Genomic DNA, 24,654 nt, shown 5'->3' on the forward strand with positions numbered 1-24,654 from the left:
TGCCAGCTAAAAAAATATTCTGTGACACATGAATCAGCCCCAAATTAATTCAGGTCACTTGAGGCAGGGAAGGTGTGCTTTGCTTTGCCGAAAATAATGTACACTGGACAACCAGAGGGTGTGGTGATGAAACAGAGGGTGGCATGGGTGGGCCAGAGGGTGGCATGAGTAGTCAGAGAGTGGCAGTGGTGACAGAGAGTGGCAGTGATGAAGAAGAGTGTCCCAAACAGGCTGGACACGTAGAAACAACAAGTTCGCGAAACTTGCGACCCGACAGGTAAGTTCGCAATTTGCGAAAGTGTACAAAACCCTCGCGAACTGGCAGAAACACGGGCGAACACAAAAAAAAAAAAATCCGCAAATTCGCGGGAATTCGCGGATTTTGCGGATTGCGAATCCGCAAATCCGCAAAATTCGCGAACGCGAGATCCGCAAAATTCGCTCATGCTTAACCACAGCAACACATATAGACCCCTCCACACATACACCTATACGCTTAGACACCGCACCCACATCCCCATCCACAACACCCAGTATCCTCACAGACACTACACCAACAGCCACAGACTCCTCCACAACACCTAGCATTCCCACAGAACCACACCAACACCCACAGACTCCTCCACAACACCCAGCATTACCACATAGACCACACCAACAGCCACATACCCCTCCACAATACCCAGCATCCCCACAGACACCACACCAACAGCCACAGACCCCTCGACAACATTAAGAACAACCAAATCACACACACCAAAAAATGCAACCACTCACAGTCACTCACTCAAAAATTACCAACAAAATACACAGTGCAGACAACAGAACCAGCTCACAATTCCACTCCTTCCTCCCAACTGGAACTCCATTCCTAACATCCCACCGGTTTTTCCCATGTTTGGCCTTGTCCTTCTGAAACCTGACTCCCCCTCCTAAAGTCCCCAAAACCTCTCCCACACCCAAACCCATCACTTTCACTTCCCACTTCATCTTTGAAAAAAAGCATTCCCACCCCCAAACCTAGCCGTAAAAAAGGAAAAAAAAACATAAAAGCACATACCAAAGATAAATCCATCCCTCCCACTCTACTCCTAAAAACAGCATTCCCAACCCCCTAAATCCTGCCCAAACCCCCGACACTTAAAGGGAATCCTCTCAAAAATAAACCCACCTCTCCCTAAACCTCTGACCCCCCATTCCCAAGTGCCAACTTTGAGGTTCCTACTTTACCCCTGTGTGAGGAGTTTCCATGGCAGTGTCAGTAAGGGCAAGTTTGGTAACACAGCATTGCACTGTGGCAAATGGACACTGAATGGACTGGCCATTGGTCTTTGTTTATGAACCTGTTGTGACGTAGTGTCATTAAAATGTTTCCCTAGTTTTGATGACAGTGGTCCTGTCATTACTTTTATAACTAGTTGATATTATCGTATGGTTAGTGATGTGTGACTTCAGTTGTGTTTATTTTATCCCAAATTGCTGATCCAGCTGTTTTGGTCAGTATGATGTGATCTTGGAACCAGTGCTAGAGTTACATAGGACAATGGTAAATGTTGAATCAATGTTTATTTGAGATGAAATCCAAATGGAGCAGACATTGCATTGGGTGACATGTTATATGGTAAATATTTCAGCTTTGCCTAGCCAATGTTACAGTCATTTAGGTTGCACTTCTTCCTATGATGTAGTTTCAATATGTGTTTGATGAGCTGTAGTTAGATATATGTGTATCCACACATGGTGGGTGTTGACTTGTCATACCTTTGTGGAGTTCTGCATGGATATGTGTCCATTTGTCAGTCTGTACTGTACAGCTCCTTCACCTACAGGTGTGACTAATGCTGTTAGTGCTGTGTTTGTATTCATAAATTGCATTTACCCATTGCCTACACATACATGGCCCTTGGTTATGCCATTGGGTGTCCCTGATATAGTTCAGTTCACAGTTCCAGTGCACATGGAGCTTGTCAGACATGTGCCAAATCTACTGTACCCCAGGGCCCCAGACTTTCAGGGTTGCCCCTGATAGAGGCATAGCTATCATGCAGAGACTCTTTCCAGTGTGCTCTTAGAACGGTTCTCACACTGATTCTATGTAATCCCGTTGGCTGACATTGCCTTTTCATGTGGGTGAAGTGTGAGTCCAATGCAGAGTTGTAACAGAGAAGATGTGTTTCACTTTAATGACACATTCATGTGGATGTTTCTTTGATATCAAAACAGGACCTGGGTTGGGTGCTATGTGAGTGTGTCATATACGCTATAGCATCTTGGTTAGAGTTGCTGTGCGAGGGCCTCATGGTAGTTGCAGTCACTTCAATCTCACTTTATCAACACTTGACGAATGGTAAGCTGCATGATGAGTGAAGATCAGTAGTAACATGGCAGACAAGTGACAATATGTTTGACAGAGAGTAATAGGTGTGATATTGCAAACACATATTCCCTTGTGTACAGTGTGACTGTGCATTACCAGTGTTTTGGCCTAGGAGGGCACCCTACAGATGTATTTTTTAATATTCTTATGAATCAATCTCATACAGGTTCCCTTTAAACGTGAATATTACTTAGGGACCCCAACTGCCTTGCCTGGTCCGTTGTGGGGCATTGTTTTGCTGAGGAGTACATGGAAACTGGTAGTTGTATGACTTACTGCTGATTTCTTCCACAAAGGGAAAGCAATGGCACAATGTGTCCGATGGGCTCCATGATAGCAGAAGACATGTAGAGATATGTAGAGGTGAGTTTGGGCCTTATATTCTTCCCTTCCTGCTGTCTCAGATGTGGTGGTTGGATCGCCACGGTCATGCCGGATGTAAAGCTACTCGCAACTGGGCCAGCAGTTTTACTGGCGGTCCGAGACTCCCACACCCTCATTGGCCCATTCTAGGGCCACTGATACGATCGTCCACAGACTGCCAAACTCACAATAAGGCCCTGAGTAAAGAAAAAAAACATTTCACAGAACAATTCTGCACATCTCAGATGATTTTGGGTGTTCAGAATCTGACATTTGTATACATAATGTCAAATACTGAGCCACAGAATGAGATTTTGGAGATTTTCGAATTCAGACTTTTCTATGCAGATTATCTGCAGAAAGCTTTGAAAAGGTTATGAGCACTGATGTTACCAGCAGAGGAGTATTGGTGACAACTTGAGGAGGGTCGACACTGAGAAAATTGCAAAATTATGTGTTATCACAAACTTTATTAATGGATATTTAAAGACTTTTTGAACAGCTACTCCTACTGGCAAACAAGGCCTGCGTAATAGGCTGGAGTGATATGGTTCAAATCGGGTTCAAGACCTAAGAGCACCACCATATTTGATACACATACAGGGAAAAGCGTTGCTTCAAACAGAAAACATTTGTCCAATGGAAAAAAAAATGAAAAATCTGTGGTTAACGTAAATTTTTCCCTGACAGAAAATGTTCCTGCTTAGAGTTAGGCATATGCATTGAAATCTGCAATTTTTTAAAGATTTCGCTACATTGGTCAGTGGGTTCTGTGACTCATTATTTGGACCCACCTTTGTGAAATTTTTAAGCATAAACCTTCGAATCATGAATACTTCACATTTTATATGAAAATGGGAGAGCATGAGTAAATATCCGTGATATGTAAACTCTCTTTTTTCTAGATTCCTTTATAACTTTTGAGAATCGGACTTGAGAGAACATTTTAACACAAACAATAAATTAATGTAAGGTAAAAAGAGTTAACATATAATATGAGCGATGTGTATGTCTAGGGGAAGTGGCTGGGATTATTTGAGTGCATGTTCTTCAGATGTAAGGTAGTATGAATCAATGTTAACATGTTTTATGGAGGCTTTGATTGTATGCCATTAGTTGCTGTTACGCGTTCATGTGAAGGTATGGCTACCATACGGACATGTTGAAGAATAATGCTATTAAAAAAGAATCAGCAGTTAAGTTATTAGAATGTAAGATGAATGCTGTTGAAGCTTGTGGTTAATGAAATGAACTATTAGCATTCATTTATGTAGAAGCAATCAATTATAATAAAATGCAAGTTAAAACAATTCATTATAACGATCCATAAAAACCTGAATTATTAACCAGCAATTGATCAGTATTCGCCTATGAAAATTTGAAAACATCTTAATAATCAAAGTATGTGTTATTTTATCATTATGAAAACAATAAATATTAACACCACATTGTAGTTTATAACTCTTTAACAAGCCTGTTCATTGTTACATTTCAGGTTTAGAAGTCTAAAAGATCTACTTGTTCAGATTTGTATATTGTGCCCTTTTACGTTTTCAAATGGAAAATGTTAAAGAATATGTATGTTTAAAATTACTTTTTCTTTTAAAATGAGCGATCGAAAAGCACATGCAAATGGTAACAATCTATCTGGGCCAAGATCACAAAAATAGGGATAAAATATGCATTATATGTTTCCCCCTCTGAGTTTCCTATTTTTCCTATTTTCCTGAAAATCACCAGGCCTTTGCCCAAAAATCTAGATTTTCAGCTGCACTCCGACTTCTCAGCCTAAATGCCTGTGGACACTCTGAGAGTAATTATGGCAAAAATTGAGCATTTGTACATTTTGCTTACTCTGAATTTTATGAAACTATGTGAATGTTTGAGTAGTCTTTTCACACCCAATTTACACATTCATTTCAGCATTGTAGCACTGATAATTAGTGCACTTTTTGAGTGTGAAAATCCATTGTTAATTTTTGTGAGAACTAAAAATGCAAGATATGTCAGGGTAATCACCAGATTTCTCAGCTGCACCCTCTCAGCCACTTCTATTGGAACACATCAGTCAACAAACATATGGCTGCAGAAAATATGATACAATGATTTCTTGCAGTAGCGAAATGATATTATGGATCTAAAGAAATCCAGAATCCTTCTAAATAGGTGTCCTGAAACAACCATTAGACAGTGTTGTATCCAGGTATAAGGTCAGTCCCTAAGAACCTCTATGTATGTAATTTAGGGAAGAATATAAGTGAAAGGTTACAATGTTACCTGAGCATATATTGGGGTACCTACAGGGAATATAACACCCACTCCTCATCTGACAGGACAACATAACTAAATTCTAAGGTAATACTAGGCTGTGTAGGCACTGGTATGCAAACAACTACAGTAAAACAATAGTTTGTGTGCCATCCAAGGCCTGGGTGTCAGTGGAGGAGATGGTATCCATTCCAGCAGGAGCAGAGACTTCCTGTGGAGGCTCCAAGAATACCCCCATCAACATAGGGATACGCTGGGGACACAGCAAAACATAGGCCGTTATTGGGTCCAGTAAAAGCAACAACATCCGGTTGTGCAACTGATGGAAGTGTCAGACAGAGATCCAACACGCATTCATCTCTGCAGAACAGGCATCGGAGAACAGGTATGAAGCAGTCCATCCAGACTGGTCTAAATGACTGGAACCAAGAGGCGCTTAGTTCCCGTAGGTGAGGTGTGCCCAGATGTTGTACCATACGATCACAGTATTTATAGTCCAGAAGCACTTTTTCCATCTCCTTGGTGACTGGGACATCCTTTGTGTAGCAGAAAAACTACAGACAGGATACCTGATATTAGTAGCAGGATCAGCGGAAGTCTTCCGAAAATTCTTCTGAGTATGGAGTTTATAACGTTTGGAATAACTCAAAGGACCGTCTGAAAGGTGCCTAACAGTCCAAAACCTTTTGCCTTAAATAGGTGGACTATACCCATCGTATCAGACATGTTAAAGATACGATTTACCATTTCTGTGAAATGGAAGAGGCAGTTTGTATGTATGAGTGCCTGTATCTCAGCCGAGCACCTTGCGATCTGGCGATCAAAAGTCTCCTGGGCGGAGGTTAAGGGCACGGTTTTCTCAATCAATCAATCAATCAATCATGGCATTTGTAAAGCGCGCTACTCACCCGGAAGGGTCACAAGGCGCTGGAGGAGAGGGGGACGTTACTGCTCGAACAGCCAGGTCTTGAGCTGCTTCCTGAAGGAGAGATGGTCTTGGGTCAGTCGAAGGTGGATGGGGAGGGAGTTCCAGATCTTGGCTGCCAGGTAGGAGAGGGATCGTCCACCGGCGGTGGCTATGCGGATGCGTGGTACGGTTGCGAGGGCGTGACTGGTCGATCGTAGCTGGCAGGTGGGTGTGTAGAAGGTCAGGTGGTCGTTGAGGTACTTGGGGCCCAGGTCGTGGAGAGCCTTGTGTGCGTGGGTGAGGAGTCTGAATGTGATTCTCTTGCTGACGGGGAGCCAGTGCAGGTCTTTCAGGTGTCCGGTGATGTGGCTGTGTCGGGGATGTCAAGGATGAGTTGTGCGGAGGCGTTCTGGATGCGCTGGAGTCTCTTTTGAAGTTTGGCTGTGGTCCCGGCGTAGAGGGTGTTTCCGTAGTCCAGTCGGTTGGTGACGAGTGCCTGGTTGACGGTCTTCCTGGTTTTAAGTGGGGATCCATCTGAAGATCTTGCGGAGCATGCGCATGGTGTTGAAGCAAGATGAGGAGACAGCATTGACTTGTCTGGTCATCGAGAGCGAGGAGTCTAGGATGAAGCCCAGGTTGCGTGCGTGGTCCGTTGGTTTGGGAGTGGTGCCCAGGGCGGGGGGCCATCAGGAGTCGTCCCAGGCGGAGGGTGCTGACCCCAGGATGAGGACTTCCGTCTTGTCTGAGTTCAGTTTCAGGTGGCTGTTCTTCATCCACTCAGCGACGTCTTGCATACCTTCGTGTAGACTAGCTCTGGCGGTGGCGGGGTCATTGGTGAGGGAGAGGATCAGTTGGGTGTCGTCGGCGTAGGAGATGATGTTGAGGTCGTGTTGTCGTGCGATGGCTGCGAGAGAGCTCATGTAGACGTTGAAGAGGGTTGGGCTGAGTGATGATCCATGTGGTACACCACAGATAACTTCGGTGGCCTCGGATCTGAACGGGGGGAGGTGGACTCTCTGGGTTCTTACGGCGAGGAACGAGATGATCCACTCCAGTGCCTTCTCTTGGATTCCGATGATGCTGAGGCGCTGCACTAGGGTGCGGTGGCAGACAGTGTCAAACGCTGCGGAGAGGTCCAGGAGGATGAGGGCCGCTGTTTCCCCCTTGTCGTTCAGGGATCTGATATCGTTGGTGGCTGAGATCAGGGCGGTCTCTGTGCTGTGGTTGGCCCGGAACCCGGACTGCGAGGGGTCGAGAGATCCGTTCGTCTCGAGGAAGGCAGCAAGCTGTCTGTTGACGGTCTTCTCGATGACTGGGAAGGGGAGGAGCGAGATGGGGCGGAAGTTCTTGAGGTCGATGGGGTCTGCTGTTGGTTTCTTCAGGTGGGCGCTGAGCTCGGCGTGCTTCCAGCTCTCTGGGAAGGTGGCGGTGTGGAAGGAGGTGTTGATGATGTCCCGGAGATGGGGTGCGATGATGGCGTTGGCCTTGTTGAAGACGTGGTGGTGGCAGGGGTCGGTTGGGGATCCGGAGTGGATGGTGTTCCTTGTGCGGGTGGTGTCTTCGGTGCTGATCGGGGTCCAGTTGCAGAGGGTGGTGGTGGCGGGCGTTGGTTCGGTGATAGGGTGAGTGGTCTGTGCGTCGAAGCTGTTGTGTATGTCGGCGATCTTGCAGTGGAAGAACGAGGCGACTGAGTTGCAGAGGTCTTGCGATGGAGTGATGTCAATGTTTTCGGCGCTGGGGTTGGAGAACTCTTTGACGATGCTGAAGAGTTCCTTGCTGTCGTGGGCGTTGTTGTCCAGTCGTTCTTTGAGTGCTGTCTTCTTGGTGGTGCGGATCAGCTGGTGGTGTTTGCGGGTGGCGTGCTTGAGGGCGGTTCTGTTGTCTGAGGTCTGGTCATGCCACCAGGCTTTCTCAAGGGTGTGGCAGTTCTTCTTGGAGTCCTTGAGTTCATCGGTGAACCAGGGGGTTTCTTGCTGCCGGGTCTGCAGAAGCTGTAGAAGCATGGCTTTCATTCTGCTCAGAGTATAAACCATATAAAGGAAACATTCAATGAAGGCCATATGAGCACCTCCCTGACTGTGTGTGTTGGTGGAAACAATACCTGCATACAGCAAGTAACCCTGGAGCACACAATGACTAGATATGCAATGCTTGGAAGCATCCCACAACAACCTTGATCATTCAGCATCAAGTAACTGCCATTTGAAAGTAGCTTGAATACTGGGGTAATCACAGCTGCTGGGGTACCCCTCAAGTGACAGGATAGGTTCGCTACTGAACCATTGCATGCCTCTGCAGCATAATATTCTGGCATATGAGATATCCACTTAAAGCGTTCTTGCAGTTTGTACTGCTTAGAAACATTTCCAGATCCCCACTCCTTCATCAAAATCTGTACAGTAATTCCCAAGATTACTTGATGAATTCCCTACCCATTTCTTCAGATCTGCCTGCCTGTTGCTGTTCTAGGCAATACTGAAACTGGAAAGTTGTGACCGGTAATATTATATGGCCATGGATCAACCATTCTGTGCACGATGATTCTGCCACAGTAAAAGGTAGTTTGTCCAGTTTTTTAATATGCAACATTATATATTTTGCTCTCCTCTGTGCCTTTTTCATCTGTTTTTCTATTAGATTGTATACAGAAAACAGTGACGTACTGTTGATAAAATGTCCAGCCACATAACCTGCACGCATTGATTGCAGCGTCCAGCTCAATACATAATATAACGTAATTGTGATTGCCTGTGCTGTAGTATAGACAAATCTTGTTCTAGAACATCAATAGCAAAAGATACAATGTTGCCCTGTGAATAAATCCTGGAAGTTAACGTAGTCATGCCATTGTCAACTACGGCTAACGATGCTTCTTGTTGGGAGAATTTCCAAATTTAGTTATAGACAGCATAATAGAAATATCTTTGGCGTGGCTTTCTGGGACCTAGTAGAAAATCCAGCAGGTCCACATCCCCTGTAAGTAAGGATAAGTGTTGTTTCACCTTTTGTAGTGTTGAGGTTTTTAGCCAATCGTGGCACAACTTCCCAGCACTGTATGATGTCACGACTCCTGGATGAACTCTTTGTACATAGCGTGGGTGTGGCCTATGGATACTGAGCCCTTCGGTGGTATCCATGAATCGTTCCTGACATCTATTACTGTCTGTGGGCCAAACCAACCATCCCATCCAATTGGGGTGTGATATATTGTATTGTAAAATGTCATCTAAAGTAATCCCTTCTAACTGTGATGGTGGTTGCTTTCAACCGGTAAACAGACAGAATATTAAGTCCTATATTTCGACTTGCAGTAATATCGAGTTGAGAACATCGGGATACAAAAATATTGAATATCGTTGTCTAGAATATCGAGTCTAAGATAAGTAATATAGTTTTTAACAATAGCAAAATTGTTAATATAGTTTTAAAAAATATCGAAGTCAATATTGTTTGCAAAAATATAGTTGTTTAAAACATCAATTTTTAGTTAGTGTGATGTATTTTAGTTTGTATTTTTAATGCATGTGTTCTATTTTTTTGTGTTAGTATTGCATTTATTTTTAAAATATATGTATTACATTTTATTAAAGTTATTAATGTTATGTTAATTCAAATTTGAGTTTTAGTTCCATAGCGGGTTGTTGGTTTATAGGGGAATAGGGTGGGAGGTCATTTAAATATAATGACTTCATTCTTATTTTTTATGAATTCATATTTATGTATTTATTCTTTTGTATTATTAATAATTTTAATTAATGTATTCATTATTCATTAATTGGTTGTTAATTATTATTAATTCATTGGTAATTATGTTAATTGTATCTTTTGTAGGAGCGGGTTGTGGGTTGATAGTGGAGTAGGGTGGGAAATAAGTAAGCCTGGGCGGAGAACTACGCTCCGTTCGCGGAGTTTGCAAATTTTCGGCAACTTCGCACTTTGCGGAGAGCGCGAAGCAGTCGCCTACTTCGCAATCTACAGCGTAGCGTAGTAGTTTTTCATCAATAGCATTCTCGCGTAAGCGGTAATGACTTACCGTGGTTCTGCGTTCGCTTTCTCGCTTTTCTCTCTGGGTCGCGTTCGCTACGATGTTTGGAATCCGGCCGCGCAATCCAACCCGACTGTGAGAACGCGATAACATCATTCGGACACGCGAACATGTCATTATGACGCGCGATCTTCCTTACAGCGCTATGTAGGTAAGATCGCGTTTCCGAACACGCAGAAACTGCAATCTGGCACAGAATATATCTCGAGCATGTTATAATTTTCTCAAAAATGTTCATTTAACCCCTCAGATTGTGATTTGGCTGTATTTATTTGGGCTAGGAGTCCACTTTTTGTTTCTACTCTTTTTTTCAAGAGAATGCTTTTTTGCATTAAGCTGTGATGTGGGCATCCTCCTTTCTCTGACCATATAGGGAGGGATATAGGCCTGCTTGAGTTTATATTGTTCTGGCCTTTACCCATGTACCTGTGATGAGAGTGCCCATGTGGAGCTGTGGTGGTAGTAGTAGTGTGCTGTTTTGTTTTTGACAAATTGGCCTGTGTCTTGCCATTGTTCCTGTTGGCTTACTACTGTTCACATCCCCATTGCTATCTGCTGCAGGTCACTTATGCTGCATCCATCCAAAATGATGCACAAATTAAGGATAAACAAGCTCCACTTCCACTACATTTGCATTTTAATTCTTTGCTATTCTTACTCTTACTGGATGTACTAATACTTCTAGCAGTAATTAAAGCTAAAAAGAATCCATATTCGACTGATGTTGTTCTGCCTTCTTTACTTGTAGGTGCACAAAAGACTGAAGAGGAGGTGTCTGTCATCATTCATCGCCTGTTCTACTACCAGACAGACGTCCTTCTGTACTACGTCACGTGTGGTGTGAGTGACTAACCTGACCAGACATCATTCTCAGCAACTTGTGCAACTGAGTGCTGCTGCTGACATCTGAAGAAGATGGGCCCAAAGAAAGCAGGTACCAGGTCCTCCAAGACCAAGGAAGTTGCTGAGAAGAAGGAAGAACAGAAGAAGGAAGTGACACTTAAGTCTGGTGTTGACCCGAAAACCTTTTTTGGGAAAAAAAAGTACGCCTGCAGCAGCAGTGACCGGGGTCCAATCTGGGGCCAGCACCTCCGCATCAGTGGGCCCAAGCCACCACCCCAGGCCCAAGCAGATGAGTGGGCAAGAGGTAGCCAGCCTAATGGTGGAAAGCAGTGATACTGAGCCTGACCTGAACTTATCTCAATCTCAAAGTAGTACACATTCCACGCAAGAGGGAACACAGCAGAAAAGTGGTGAACAACAACCAGCGCCCGCAATAGTAGATGTTCAACAACCACCACCCGCAATAGTAGATGCTCAACGAAAAGAACAACCACAACCACCGCCTGTAATAGTTGTTGTTCCACAACCACCGCCCCCAATAGTAGATGTTCAACTAAAACAACTACCAGAACCACCGCCTGCAATAGTTGTTCAAGAACCACCACCGGCAATAGTAGTTGTTGTTTCTCCCGAAGTCGGGGCAGTTCAGGAAATTGAGCCTGATGCAGAGCAAGAAGAGGCAGCACCTCCTGCAGGAGATCTATTGTTTTCCAAATCCCCACCAAGGAAAAGGAGGGTTAGTCCATCAAGTTCTTCGCCAAGCATCCCTTCTGATGATCTTGACTTCAATTGGGAGCCAGAACAATCTGAGCATGAGAGGGAGAGACATCCCAAGAAGACCATGCTAGGGAAAAGGAAGGTTCCAGGAAGCCTACCACTTATGGAGTGCAATGTTCAGCAGCCAGATAATGATGATGGTGATGATGAGTCAGACCCAGTCATCACAAGCATTACTCCTGGCCCTGAGGACATGGAGACCAACATTTTAACCCTATCAAGAATGTCTGCGACTAGGGATGAAGTAGCACGCATACCACCAACACAGGCCACACCAAAACTACCTCCAGCTTCCATTTTTACATTTGCACAAAGCCGGCAGCGTCCTACATCCAGCACAAGTTCCACCTTATCAGAAGTAGGTAGTGGTACTACCGTGCAGCCACATAGTGAAGTTCACCACACAACCTCCAGTCCATCCGGCATTGGAAGTGGCACCTCTAGCAGGAGACAAAAGTTAAGTTCCCCAGTGCGGGACTTCTTTACAGTTAGCGCAAATGAGGAGAACATTGCTATATGCTCCATTTGTTATTCCTCTGTTAGTCGTGGTAAGCCTGGTACAAACTATGGTAACGGAGGCCAAATGACCCATTTGAAAAAACACCACGCAATCAAGTGGGAGGACCACCTACGTATCATAAAAGCAGGAACCATTAATGTTGGTGGGGAAGCAGTAGAAGGTCCATGGAACACACAGGAAGAAGAGGGAGACTTTCAATCTGGTAGTGGTACACAAAGTACACCTGTCCCACTCCCCAGCACTGCAGTGGTAGAACCCACATCCTCCGCATCAGCAACATCTGTGTGGCACCAGAGTAAGAGTAGTAACCCGGAGACACCAAGGAGTACGGGTGCGAAGTCTGCGACAGGAAGTACTGCATCGGGCAGATCTGAAAGAAATACCAAGCAGCGTACCATTGTTAGCATGTCTAGGCAGGAGGGAAAGTACGAGCGCAACCACCCAATAGCACGTTTGTACAATGCTAAGCTTGCTAAAATGTTAGCTCTGGACCTTCTCCCTTTTTCTACTGTTGAAGGGATGGGTTTCCTGGAATTTGTGACAACCCTCTGCCCAAAATGGAATGTTCCCAGCCGCTACTATTTTGCTAGAGTTGCTGTTCCAGCACTACACCATGAAGTGCTGGAATTGATTGGAAAAGCCTTGCAGCAGAGTGCTGTGCATAGTATCCACCTGACAACAGACATGTGGAGCAGTTGCCAAGCCAAAGATTACATGTGCATCACTGCACACTGGATCTCTTTTTCAGGTGTTAGAGACAAGATATCTACAAGCATTGACACTACTGAGAATTTTAATGGTACTTGCAAACATGCTACTGTAGCCATGTTTGCTATGGAGAAATCGCATACTGCTGCAAACATTTTGGATGAGTTCAACAGCAGGGTCTTTGAATGGCTGCGACCAAGAGGCCTCAATATTGGTTTTGTTGCCACTGACAATGGCCGTAATGTAGTTAAGGCCATGGAAGATGGTTGCTATTCCAGGGTCCCGTGTTTGGCACACTGCATTAACATTGTGGTTCAAGACTTTCTGAAAAATGAAAGAAAAGTCAGCAACTTACTGACCATTTGCAGAAGAATCTGCACGCAATTCAATCATTCGTTTAAAGCCCGGAAGCAGCTTCGGGTCATTCAACGTGAGTGTAACATGCCAGTCAAAGCACTCATCCAGTAGATACCAACACGTTGGAACTCTGTGTATTACATGCTCGAACGGCTGTTTGAGCAGTATATACCACTTAATGCTTATGTCATGACAAGAAGATCAGGGATCCTACTGTTAAAGCCTTGACCGTTGAGATGTGGCAATGGGACCTCATTAAATGCCTGACTGAGATGCTACTTCCTTTTTAGGTCTTCACACGTGCAGTCAGCAGGGAGGACTGTACTATGAGCCAAGCAATCCCATTGTTGTACATGCTTGAGCAAGAGCTGAAGGAGGTGTCTGAAACATACGAAGGCGTGGAAGGAAGACGTGAAGCATGTAATTTTGTGAAGTCCTTAGCCGGCCGCCTATCTGAGAATACAAGGATTCAAAATAAGATTTTGTCACATCAACATTACATTACTGCCACAATTCTGGATCCACGGTACAAATTATTTGTGAACAGTAATGCAGTAATTCCTTTTTCAGAAGCGGATGTTTCCAAGTACAAAACTGTAATAGCCAAGGAAGCCACTGATTTAGAAAATGAACGGCTCTCAATTAGAGGCCTGCCAGTGCCAGCCCAGGACAGTGCAAGTACTACTGAGCATCCTTCAGAGTCAAGTTCTTCTTAACAGCATGCGAGCAGTGCATTTGCTTTCCAGCAGTCACCAACACAAACAATAACAACAACAGCACCAACAGGATCTGATTCATCAGACACAAGCAAAAAAATAGCTGCTTGGTTTCCACAAAAAGGGATGGGGAAGTCCGTTGCTGTTGCAAAGCAAAAAGAGGACGAGAAAACCAGAGCACCAATGAATATTGAGCGGATGGTTCAGGCCTATCTGGATGATACAACAGAGGTGTTCATGGAGCAAAGCCCATTGGTGTATTGAAATAGGACAATAAGCCAATGGCCAGTGCTCAGCAGGCTGGCGATAAAGTATCTAGCTTGCCCTGTTGCAAGTGTCTCTTCTGAGCGTGTGTTCAGTGCTGCTGGTGCCATTGTGACTGTGAGAAGGACCAGTCTCTCGCCCAAAAGCGTGGAGAGGTTAACCATGATAAAAATGAACCAGGACTTCATACCACCAGACTGCAAAGTCCGTGAATCAGAGCTGGAAGAGGAGAGCGAGTTGGAAGAAATAAGTAGTGGGTTACAGGACCTAATACTGTCAGAAGAACCACCAGAGTTTGAGGACGAGCTCCTCTTCCCTGACAACTAGGCTTGGAAATTGTTACATTCTCCCTTCCTTTATTTCTCCCTTCTTTAGTTATTTGTGTGTATCTGACTTTCTGACTCAAACTTGAAAACTAACACCAGCTTCCTTTCTCTTTTAATTACCTATTGCAGTTGCACTTCTGAGCATTTACTGTGCACTCCACTCATCAGAGTCCTGCTCCATCTTCCTGGCTCACCCTAAATACATTTCCATCTTGCCATACTTTGGATGGAGATGGACAATGGTGCAATAATGTAGCCTCTAACAGTCCCTCCATAACAAGTGAAACGTACTTGACTACAGCCATCTTCTGTTTTGTTTCCAATCTGAAATGCATCACTGTCTTAAGGCTACACCTCTGTCTGCAGGCATACACAACTCTTCAATTTCAGAACTTGAGCAGGGCTCCAAAATTAAAGTAAACTTGTCATTACTTTCAGAAGGCTCTGCTGCATCTGTGATCTGACAGTCTCAAAGAAGAGAAAGACAGGTATATGAAATAAATGATGCCATACATTGCATTGGCTGCTTGCTGACTCAGAGCAAATGTGCAAGAAGTAGAAGTATACCAGTAGTTTCAAAGTGCTTGTGTCTCAAGTGATGGTCAATGTTTCCATGTTGTTTAATAATATGTATCTAATTGTACTCCTACTACTGCAGGTGCAGTCTGGACTTAATCGTAGTCACTCACTACATACTTAGTTGCTGTTTTTGGTCAGTTGGAGAACACGTACACGTGCCACCCTGGATGATTATGATGATGACCACCATACCATCTTTGCACGCTGTCAGTCACTTTGATCAGAGATGATTGATGGAATATGTTCAGGAAGTGGAATACAAGGGCAACACACAACCAATCAACAAGAAGCACAGCAGGCCTAGGCTACATGTGTGTGCAGTGGTGGAATGGAATAGTGGTATGATTGACATTGACGCATTGATTTACCTTAATCACTTGTTTTGGAAATACTAGGTTGATGTATTGTATATGCCTTTTGTCTGGAACTCTGAAAAATGTAGGTAAATGGAGTTTGGCCACAGACTCACGTCCCGGTGTTGTGGTGTGGCCCTGTAACTGTTCTGTGCTGGCTCCTATCTTGTTGTTCTTTTCAATGACTGCTGTGCAACTAGAAGAGTAGAGTTCATCAATGTATCCAAGCAGCCTCCGTCTGAAAATCTTATGGCTCACGAGTCTTGTCTTTTTCGCACTACACCGTAATTGATTTTTATGTTTTCATTCTGTTAACTTATTTTGTAATACCCCATTTCTTCTTTCATCAACACTTACAGGCCAGCCTTTCACCCAGCGCTACTAATATACGTGGAGCAACAACTCACACTTACCTTACCAATCCTCATCATCATCATCATTCTGCCAGAGGCGCCCAAGAAATATATAATCAATCAATCAGTCACAACAGTGTCAATGGAAGGGAGGGAAAAATTGAATGACGAGATACAACTACACATTTGGCCCTGGATAATACATTAACTTTAGTATCATTTTTCCTCTTCATTTATTTCATGCTTGTGTTTGGTGATTGATTGTTCACTTAAAGTATCTCAATTTTGTTGGCTAGCTTTCAGCCCGCTACAAAAGGTATTACGGTTTCTCAGAGGGCATACAGCCTAGGCAAAAGTCATATCATATCATAAGAAGTACTTCCTTTGAATTGTGTAGTAGTAGTTAAGTAATTACCACTTATTATTAACCATCCAGTTAATAATAAACCTTCATTGTGCATACATTTCGTTGTTCTTAATTGACTTTACATTTATTGGGGAATTGTGGATCACCAATCATCGTCTTCATTGTTTTGCTTTTGTTGTCTCCATGCGTACTGTTTTTCTTTGTCAAACCTTTCCCCAAACCCCCTTTCCCATCCATTCATCAAACCCTAACCCTCTTCCCCCGGGCTGTGTGGTTTTATATTGAGGTGTGATGTTACTACATTAAATATACACCAACAATTGATCACACGCTTGCTGGGGCAGATGTGGTGAAACCAACTCTAATGGAATCAAATGTCAACGAGGCAGGGCAAGATCTTCTTCTGCTTGCCCACCAAGCTCAATTTATGTAATAGTCTACAAGGCAATTAATTTCCCAAAGTGACCCAACAAATAAATGTAAATCATTGCTGGCATTGTTTGAATTTAATTTTAGAGCATTTGTGTTTACGATTTGAATTGTGTTTTAATGACTCCAACGCAACTACAGCTATCTTCTTCTACTTTTTCAGTCCCCGACACCATTGATTTCTTTGAGTTTGTTTGGCAGTTGCAATATTGTTTGTATTTTTTGTCCGTATTATGTACTACTTCTCTCACATTCTTTCTCAGGCAAATGACTGTCTCTTTGTTTTTGTTTTCCAATGCTAGTGCCAGTGTCTAGGGGTCTAGTCTACTACTATCACACAACCATGGCATATTCTCCGTTGTCTTGGGAAACTATGCAGCCCTTGCGGTGCCAAACGTAATCATCATCAATCACAGGTAAGAAGAGAAGTTTGCTGGGAGGTATAATGGAGGAGAGGCTGGTAGTACTAATAGGACAAATATAACTGAGTGAGGGGCACAGCATCTATCTGTTTGCATGTTACACATGTGGTCAGTTAATAAAGTATTTTAATCAAACACTGTCCGCTGCCCTGCATCTAGAGTAAACTTTGTGACGTACAACAGTAACCCCACCACAAAACAAAATCATATCATATCTGGGTAAGTTGAAAATAAATAACATTTATTCAAGTCTAAAAATATCCTCCTATCCCACCCCTATCCCCATCCTAACCCCAACCAATGTCCAAGTCCATAGAATGTCCTACAAAAATAACCCCAACACCCAATTCCCACCCACCAACAAAAGTATTAAAAAAGGGCAAAATCAACTGGGTCCGGGTCCATTACAGTTGGTGGGCTTTAAGGTGTTTGTCCACAATGATCTTTACGCGCTCCTCTAATTGGTCCTCCAGCTTGGCCATCGGAGGAGAAGTTTTTGCCGAAATGCACGGCACCTACATTTGCATCCATTGTGTGTAGGGGTGGCAGATGTTAAATGCCGGCGGTGAGCGGCTGCCTGGCCGCGGCGTCGTACTCCTGCAGGTGGAGCCTTGCTGGGGCCAGACGCATTGGAAGCCGCCGCCTCTTCCTCCTCCTCCTTAGCCTCAGCCACCAGCTTGCGGTACTCCTTTACAATGGCCTGCAGTTTCCTTTGCCAGGCCCTGGCTGCCAACTCCTTCCGCAATGGTTTTGAGGAAGGAGTATGAGTATCTATAAAAAAAGAAACAGAATTGTAACTGAAACTCTTCATAATTAATTCAACAGTACATTGTGGCATAGTAGCACTACCAAGCGCAGTACATACAATTGGTGTCAACTTTTAGTAGCTATCTAATCTGTCCTCCTGCTTCCCCTGCCTGTAGCATTTGTTGAAGTTTTTTCCGGCATTATACTTGCCCTAGTACTGGGTGGCCTTGAGTACACATAAGAAGAACAAAAGTCTTTTTTGTATCCTTTTATTTTTTCATAGTAAGACTCTGCTTCCAGTGACAGTCTTCACCTATGATGAATATACAAATACATTTAGGGGGCATCCACCCATTAAAAGTAAATGTCTATCATTCTTTATTATCGGCTTAGCTGGTTTCACTTTCACCATCAACCACCCATGCGTCCACCCCTTCCTTGCCTTGGGTTTCATTGACACAAACTCCGCTCATGATTCTTGCTATCCACTGTATCCATGCACCCATATTCTTTTGCCCAACCAGGCCTGCATTTTCTTTGACCTTACAGTTCTACCCATCCTTTAGCAACCCATGCATCCGATTCATATCAGCCATGTGAATGAACCTTCCAAAGTATCCTTCTATGGTAGTTAGTCTTATTATTAAATCTCTTTAGTCCTTCCTCCTTCCACCCTAGTTCACTTCTTTCCCTTTTTGTTCAACACATCCCTCAAGTCATCTGATCTGACTTTTAGTCTTCTCCAAAAGTTTCACAGCTGAGTTGGAGTCTGATGGAAGAGGCCTTGTTTACTCAACTCAAACTGGTAATGCTACAAAGGGTGTCTTCTTCAACCATTGTATATTGTCCAGTACAACTTCAAAGTCATACTTTCTTAGTAAGTCTCATAGCACAGTGAGGGAAATGTTCCCCTTCCACCTAGTAATACAAATAAGTAATGAATATAACTTACCACCGCCCACCGCTGATGTTTCCTCCCCCACTGGTGCTCCTGCAGGTGCCGCAGCCACTGTCCCCTCCTGGATGGCATTAGCATCGCCGCTGGGCCCATCTGCACTGGTGGTTGGTAGTGATTGTGCACCTATAAAAGCAAGTACACCTTTTTAGATGCCTGCACACCTCCCCCTATTTTACTAGTTGTACTTTTTTCACCAGGAAGGAAGATTGAAAAAACAGTTACGTACAACATGAAGTGTTGTGACAGTGTAACTAGTCCAAATTACGTCCAATGTACAGCAGTCACATTAGACAGAGTTTAGTTTTAATTTATTAGATGGTCCCTAGGGTCATCTAATCTACTCCTACTCTAGTCTTTGGAAAGATAGCCTGAGACATATAACCATTTTTAGATCTGTGTCTACTGCTTTGCCCATGTTACCTCGCAGCTTGTTGCACAGTAAGAAAGACACCATTGAGGCCACATGAGTGTCGCATACAATTGACAAACCAGTATTGTTAGTCCCTTTTGCTTATCCATAATGTTGCACTTGTTGCCATGTGATGACTGCTAAAAACGGGCATAGTTGTATTCACTGTCTAACGTGCAACATTTTTCTCATAGGCAGATGAGAAGAGAAGATTGCCTTCTACGAAACAAGGGATTTGCAGAGCTTTCGAAAGATGCATGTGTAACCACTAACAGTATACGTTCAACAGTGAGAGGTCTCCCACAATTAACACATTTCTCTATCGTGCACTAGATGTACAAAATGTACAGTATTTAATCTTCTTCATTTTGCATGGTGGAGCAGGATGTTTTTCATGGAAATGCTTGCAAGTTACAACAATACAAAGCTTGTTATTAAAAAAATAAAGTTTTTGAACTTGCACGTAGACTCTGTGGTATATTTTCAGTGTCTGGGGTGCTGTGGACTGAAACGAGTGAGTGAGCGAAAGGGTCTTCTTCTTCTTCTGTTCTGGCGTGGGTTGTGTATTAAAATCATTGGGTATATATCTAACTATCTTCGTGTAGGGGTCGGGAGTGGGACAAATGACTATGACCGAGACACTTAGGTAGGTAGACTAGACGGTCATTGGATTATGGGTTCTTCTGACTGAGTTCTGTGACGAGGGTGTAAGGTCCAACCTCCCTATCACCAACATCAACAACATCCTATTTTCTTGTGCATAGTTCTGTATGTGTATGTGCAGAGAGAGGATAATAACCACAACAGTAGTAGAAGTATACTAACTGAACAAAAATTAATAGGCAAACATCTGGTTGTGCATTTTTGTTGGTGGGAATAGACAAAGACTGGAGATTACAGAGGACAACGCAAAAGACAGGAGTGGACCCAGTGGCTACAGCTATTCTATCACAGCTTTATTCAAAAGAATACCTTAACTAAAGAATGGCCAACAGGGCAAGCTTAGCTACACACAGTCTAATAGTAGTAGCACAGAGAGTCTTGGGGCAGAGGCAGCTTGAAGGAACTGAAAGTCAGGGATGGCATGGGATAGTTACGCAAAATTTGGAAAACAAATTTAAGACCAAAAGAAGGTTTTGCTAACATTGAATTACGATGGAGGATTAATAGGTTGGAAAAAATAAGGTGCGTCAAAAGTTAGCGAAATATAATTGTTAATAATATTAGCACTGTAGGACTTACTGGGGCCAGCAGCAGGATCCGCGATAGAGGAGCGCTCCTCCTGTGGTTGTCCCGCCAACTCGGACTTCGTCTTCTTGCCCTTGGGTGGTGCTGATCATGTAAGAAATAATAAAGAAAGAGAAACATTAAGTGCTGTGAAACAAAGACCTCATTCAAAAATCCTCTCAAAAATTTTAGGGAACAGCAATTCCAATAAAATTGACTTCGAAGTATAAATGACTACTGGCTTGCAAGATCCACAGACCGTCTACTTATAGAACACTAATCAAATGTGCCATAAACATTCTGATTGCAGAATACTAACGAAGCCAGTACCACCTGACCTACACCACCTATTCAAGAATCCAGACGGGCCAATTGTTCAGTAAGTCGGCATTTCAATTTTATTTTTGCCCGCAAACATGCATAGATGATGAGATGGAGGACACATGCATAAATTTGTACATACACATAATTGTTGGTTGCTTGCGTCAGAACTGCTACTGACTCACCTGACCATGCTATTGCTGTGCTAAGCCTACCACTCAGTAAACAAACTCAAACCGGTTCTATGGAGGGGTGGGGTAAATAAGAACTAACTAAGCATTCAGTGACAGAGGAGGCATCATGCAGACCGTTAAAAAATATGAAGTAATACTATCCATCCACCACTATTTCACTAAAGGACAATGGGACTAGGCTCTAGCAATAGCATCAACTAACTTCAGTTCTCTAAAAACTCTAACATCAATAATCAGCAGCCCAAGCTAGCGCTAAGTTACAAACCAGTAAGAGAAGTGGCGAGCAGCATTTGTGTCATACAATAACAGAAGAATTTGAGACGACGGAATTAATCTGCAATGTAACTAAGCGCACTAGTAACCGTGTTACTCATTCATCTAAGAATTATACACAATACTTATACTACTATAATATATATTAAATTAATAATATTACTAGCTACTCACCAAGCCCCACGACTTCAACACCTATCAGGTCCAACAGGTCCTGCTCCCTGTCCAGAATGTCTGCCCACCGGTGGGCCAGGCTGCTGGTAGGTGTGCCGGATTTCTGAGCGACTGTAGACTGCCCGGCGCACCTTCGCCCACCGGCGGTGACGCTCCTCTGGCAGGTAACCGGACCCTGGCCTGCCGCCTGCTGCCAAGGTCAAGGGGCGGTGGCACTGGATGAAAAAACCGGGGTGGCCACCTCCGCCTCCCCGAAAAGATTCCAGGCCTGCACCCCTGCATGCCGCATTCTGCCGCAAGGCAGCTGGCTCTTGGGTGCAGGCGCCTTGCCCTTCGAGCTGGTTCTGCTGCTCCCCTTTGCCATGGTTCTGGGCAGTGCTTAATTTGTAAAATATGAAGTGCAGGTGCTCAAATGTTTGTCGGAGGCCACACCTACTTTTCTCTGGCTCCACCCACTTCCTCTACTGGCTCCACCCACTTACTATCTTAGCTCCACCCACATCTTCCACTGGCACTGCTAAAAGTCAGAGGTAATATCCGAATTTCAGCAAGGGAGCTTTCCTCATTGTAAGGTTTTGATAGAAGGTTCCCTTGCCCTGTGAACATTTTGAAAAAAGTGCATTTAAACCTGAGAAGCCATCTGAGGTTTTTAGAAGTAAAATGACTCCACCATTGCAGGAGACTGTCTTTCAGACCACCTCCAATTCAGTGAAGCGCCTATTTAAACCTTTTGTTTTTACTGTTGAGTTTACAGGTTGTGCATTTGCTTCTGCTTCTATTTGGCAGTATGAAGCTCCGAAATTCAGAGTCCAGAGCTACTTTGATGAGGTACAGGCAGATTGGCTGGATACCAGGAGGCCAAAAAAAGAATTGGCTTTCAGAAAACAGGTGAACAAGTGGTAGAACAGCCTGACTGAAGGGCAACAGATGGTGGTAGGCATTATAGCAGCAAATGTCTTAATATTCTGTCTCTGGAAAGTGCCGTCCATGCAGCACACAATGATTAAATACTTCACTTCTAACCCGGCCTCAAAAACTCTTTCCCTTTCGATGATTCTGTCAACATTCAGTCATTTCTCCCTGTTTCACATGGCAGCAAATATGTATGTGTTGTAGAGTTTTTCTTCAAGTATAGTACCCATATTGGGAAGTGAGCAGTTTGTGGCAGTTTATTTGTCAGCGCAGGTGTTCTCAAGTTTTGCCAGCTACCTTGCTAAAACGGCCACAGGACGATTTGGTCTATCACTTGGTGCGTCGGGGGCCATTATGACAGTCCTTGCAGCAGTATGTACAAAGATGCCAGAAGCTAAACTAGCAAGAACTCTTCTTCCTATGTTCACGTTCACAGCTGGAAGTGCGTTGAAGGCTATCATCATCGCACTGGATACTGCAGGTTTAATTCTTGGTTGGAGGATATTTGATCATGCAGCACTTCTCGGTGGAGCTATTTTTGGAATATGGTACGTGACCTATGGACATGAGCTGATCTGGAAGAACAGAGAACCACTTGTGAAAATGTGGCATGAATGGAGGACTAAAACCCCAGGAAAATGAGACTTTTAGCGTTGTCATTGTAATTTGTCATATTTTTCTTGTATTTTGAGGGGTTTAATCTGCTGTACAGAACAAATTGGACTTCCTGCTTGTATGTATGTGTAAATTAATTTAATAAAGTCTTGGACTCAAGATTTCACCATTGCCCTTAAAACCGAATGTACTTTTTAATATTTGACAGTGGTGGCTGTTATCATTATGCAGTATTACTTGACTGCACTTTCAAATTTACATCACGCAGCAATCCGCATTGATCTTGTGCACTAGGCTAAACCGGACCATGTGAACATACTGTGCACACGTGACAAAATCAATCATCCCCTGATCCGATCACCGCTACTTTGATCGGCGGCTGGCTGGCTAGCTGGCCACCGGGCCACGATGACTCAGACGGTGCCGGCGGTGGTGAACGGGCCTCAGAGCCGCCTAAGCTAGTGCGGGTATGCTGGGGTGTGGCGGGGCACCGTGGCAAGCAGTGTATGCACGCGCATTACAATGTGAAAAAATATGTGCATGCTGCGTGCCACGCACAGCCCCAGCCCCCACAGAATTTAGGAGCCTGCCCTGAACCGAAATTGAATCTATCAGGGCAAGTATTGATCTATCCAGCCAGCCCAGGCCGGCCCACGCTGCAACAATAGCGTGCATGCACACTACTGGCAACATGATCATTGTGATGATCATCATCAAACACAAACCTCATCCTTATTATCAGAGTGACCCGGCTTCAACATAATGATACAAAAAGTACAGTTTAGGAAAACCAGTAGGCCGCACCTGCGCAGCTCTATTTATTTTGTAATAAATCATGATTTGGCTGCCACCGGCCTACGCCGCCTACCCCAGGCCATCTTGATTAAACCAGTCACCCACCACCAGTCACCAATCATCTTCATTATGATTTAAAAAAAAAACAGTAATCCTGCCCTGCCTCACCTGCGCAGCTTATTTAAATACTGATTATTGGACTGCCGGCTCTGGCTTACCCCAGGCCCTCACGACGCGACCAGACTAGACGGTAGACCAATGCCAATCAGCATAATAATAAAATATAAAAAAACAGTAATCACCGTCACGGCGCCCCCTCCGGCTTGCCAGGCCCTGCCCTGCCTCACCTGCGCAGCTTTAATTATAGGCCACCAGCATACCCCAGGCCATGCCTCGCTCGCCCTCACAGCAGAGCTATGTACTGTCTACTCTGCAGCAGTAGTCTAGCCAACGGTACCTCACTCAGGCTCACATCATCCAAGGACAGGTCCCGACCGACTTTGAAAGGCGGCGTTGAACACCACCAGCCAGTGGATACTCAGTGGTGCGGTGCGGGTATGCTGGGGTGGGCGTGCTGAGGCAAAACGAAAGCAGCAAATGAGCGTGCACTCCAATCTGCGCATGCATCGCTGCCTCTGCCACGCATAGCCCCAACCCCCGCAGAGGAAGACAACCAACCAACATCTACTACAGTGTCCCGCCCACTCCACTGGGCCAGCAACACTGATCCGCGGCCGGCCGCCAGAAGTCTGAAGAGTGAGGAGGAGAAATTGAGTCACGTCACCATTTAGACAGTGTTTAGTCAACAATCAGTACGACGGGGTAACTAAAACTAAGTGACTACAGCGTACAGCACGTACGGTACTACTACAGTAGCAGCACAGCACACGCTCTCTCTGCCAGTGCCACACACAAGTCATTATACATAAATCAATTACTGACAGGACGGCAGCTGCACTTAATGCAGCGTGACTGTGTAGACCCAGCCCTGATAATTAGGTGCCGGTGCTAAGCACCGACAAGCTCCGGCTCAAATTAAGCCCTGGTTCGGGGGG

The 24,654-nt window shown here is 44.3% G+C and overlaps 1 pseudogene; it reads left to right on the forward strand.

The window, feature by feature from the left end:
• The window catches only part of LOC147728039 (presenilin-associated rhomboid-like protein, mitochondrial), a 104,338-nt pseudogene extending 81,486 nt beyond the window's left edge, over positions 1–22,852 (forward strand).
• Positions 22,853–24,654: the final 1,802 nt, after the last annotated feature.

Source organism: Lissotriton vulgaris, chromosome 3_1 (assembly GCF_964263255.1).
Source record: "Lissotriton vulgaris chromosome 3_1, aLisVul1.2, whole genome shotgun sequence".
NCBI lineage: Eukaryota > Metazoa > Chordata > Amphibia > Caudata > Salamandridae > Lissotriton > Lissotriton vulgaris.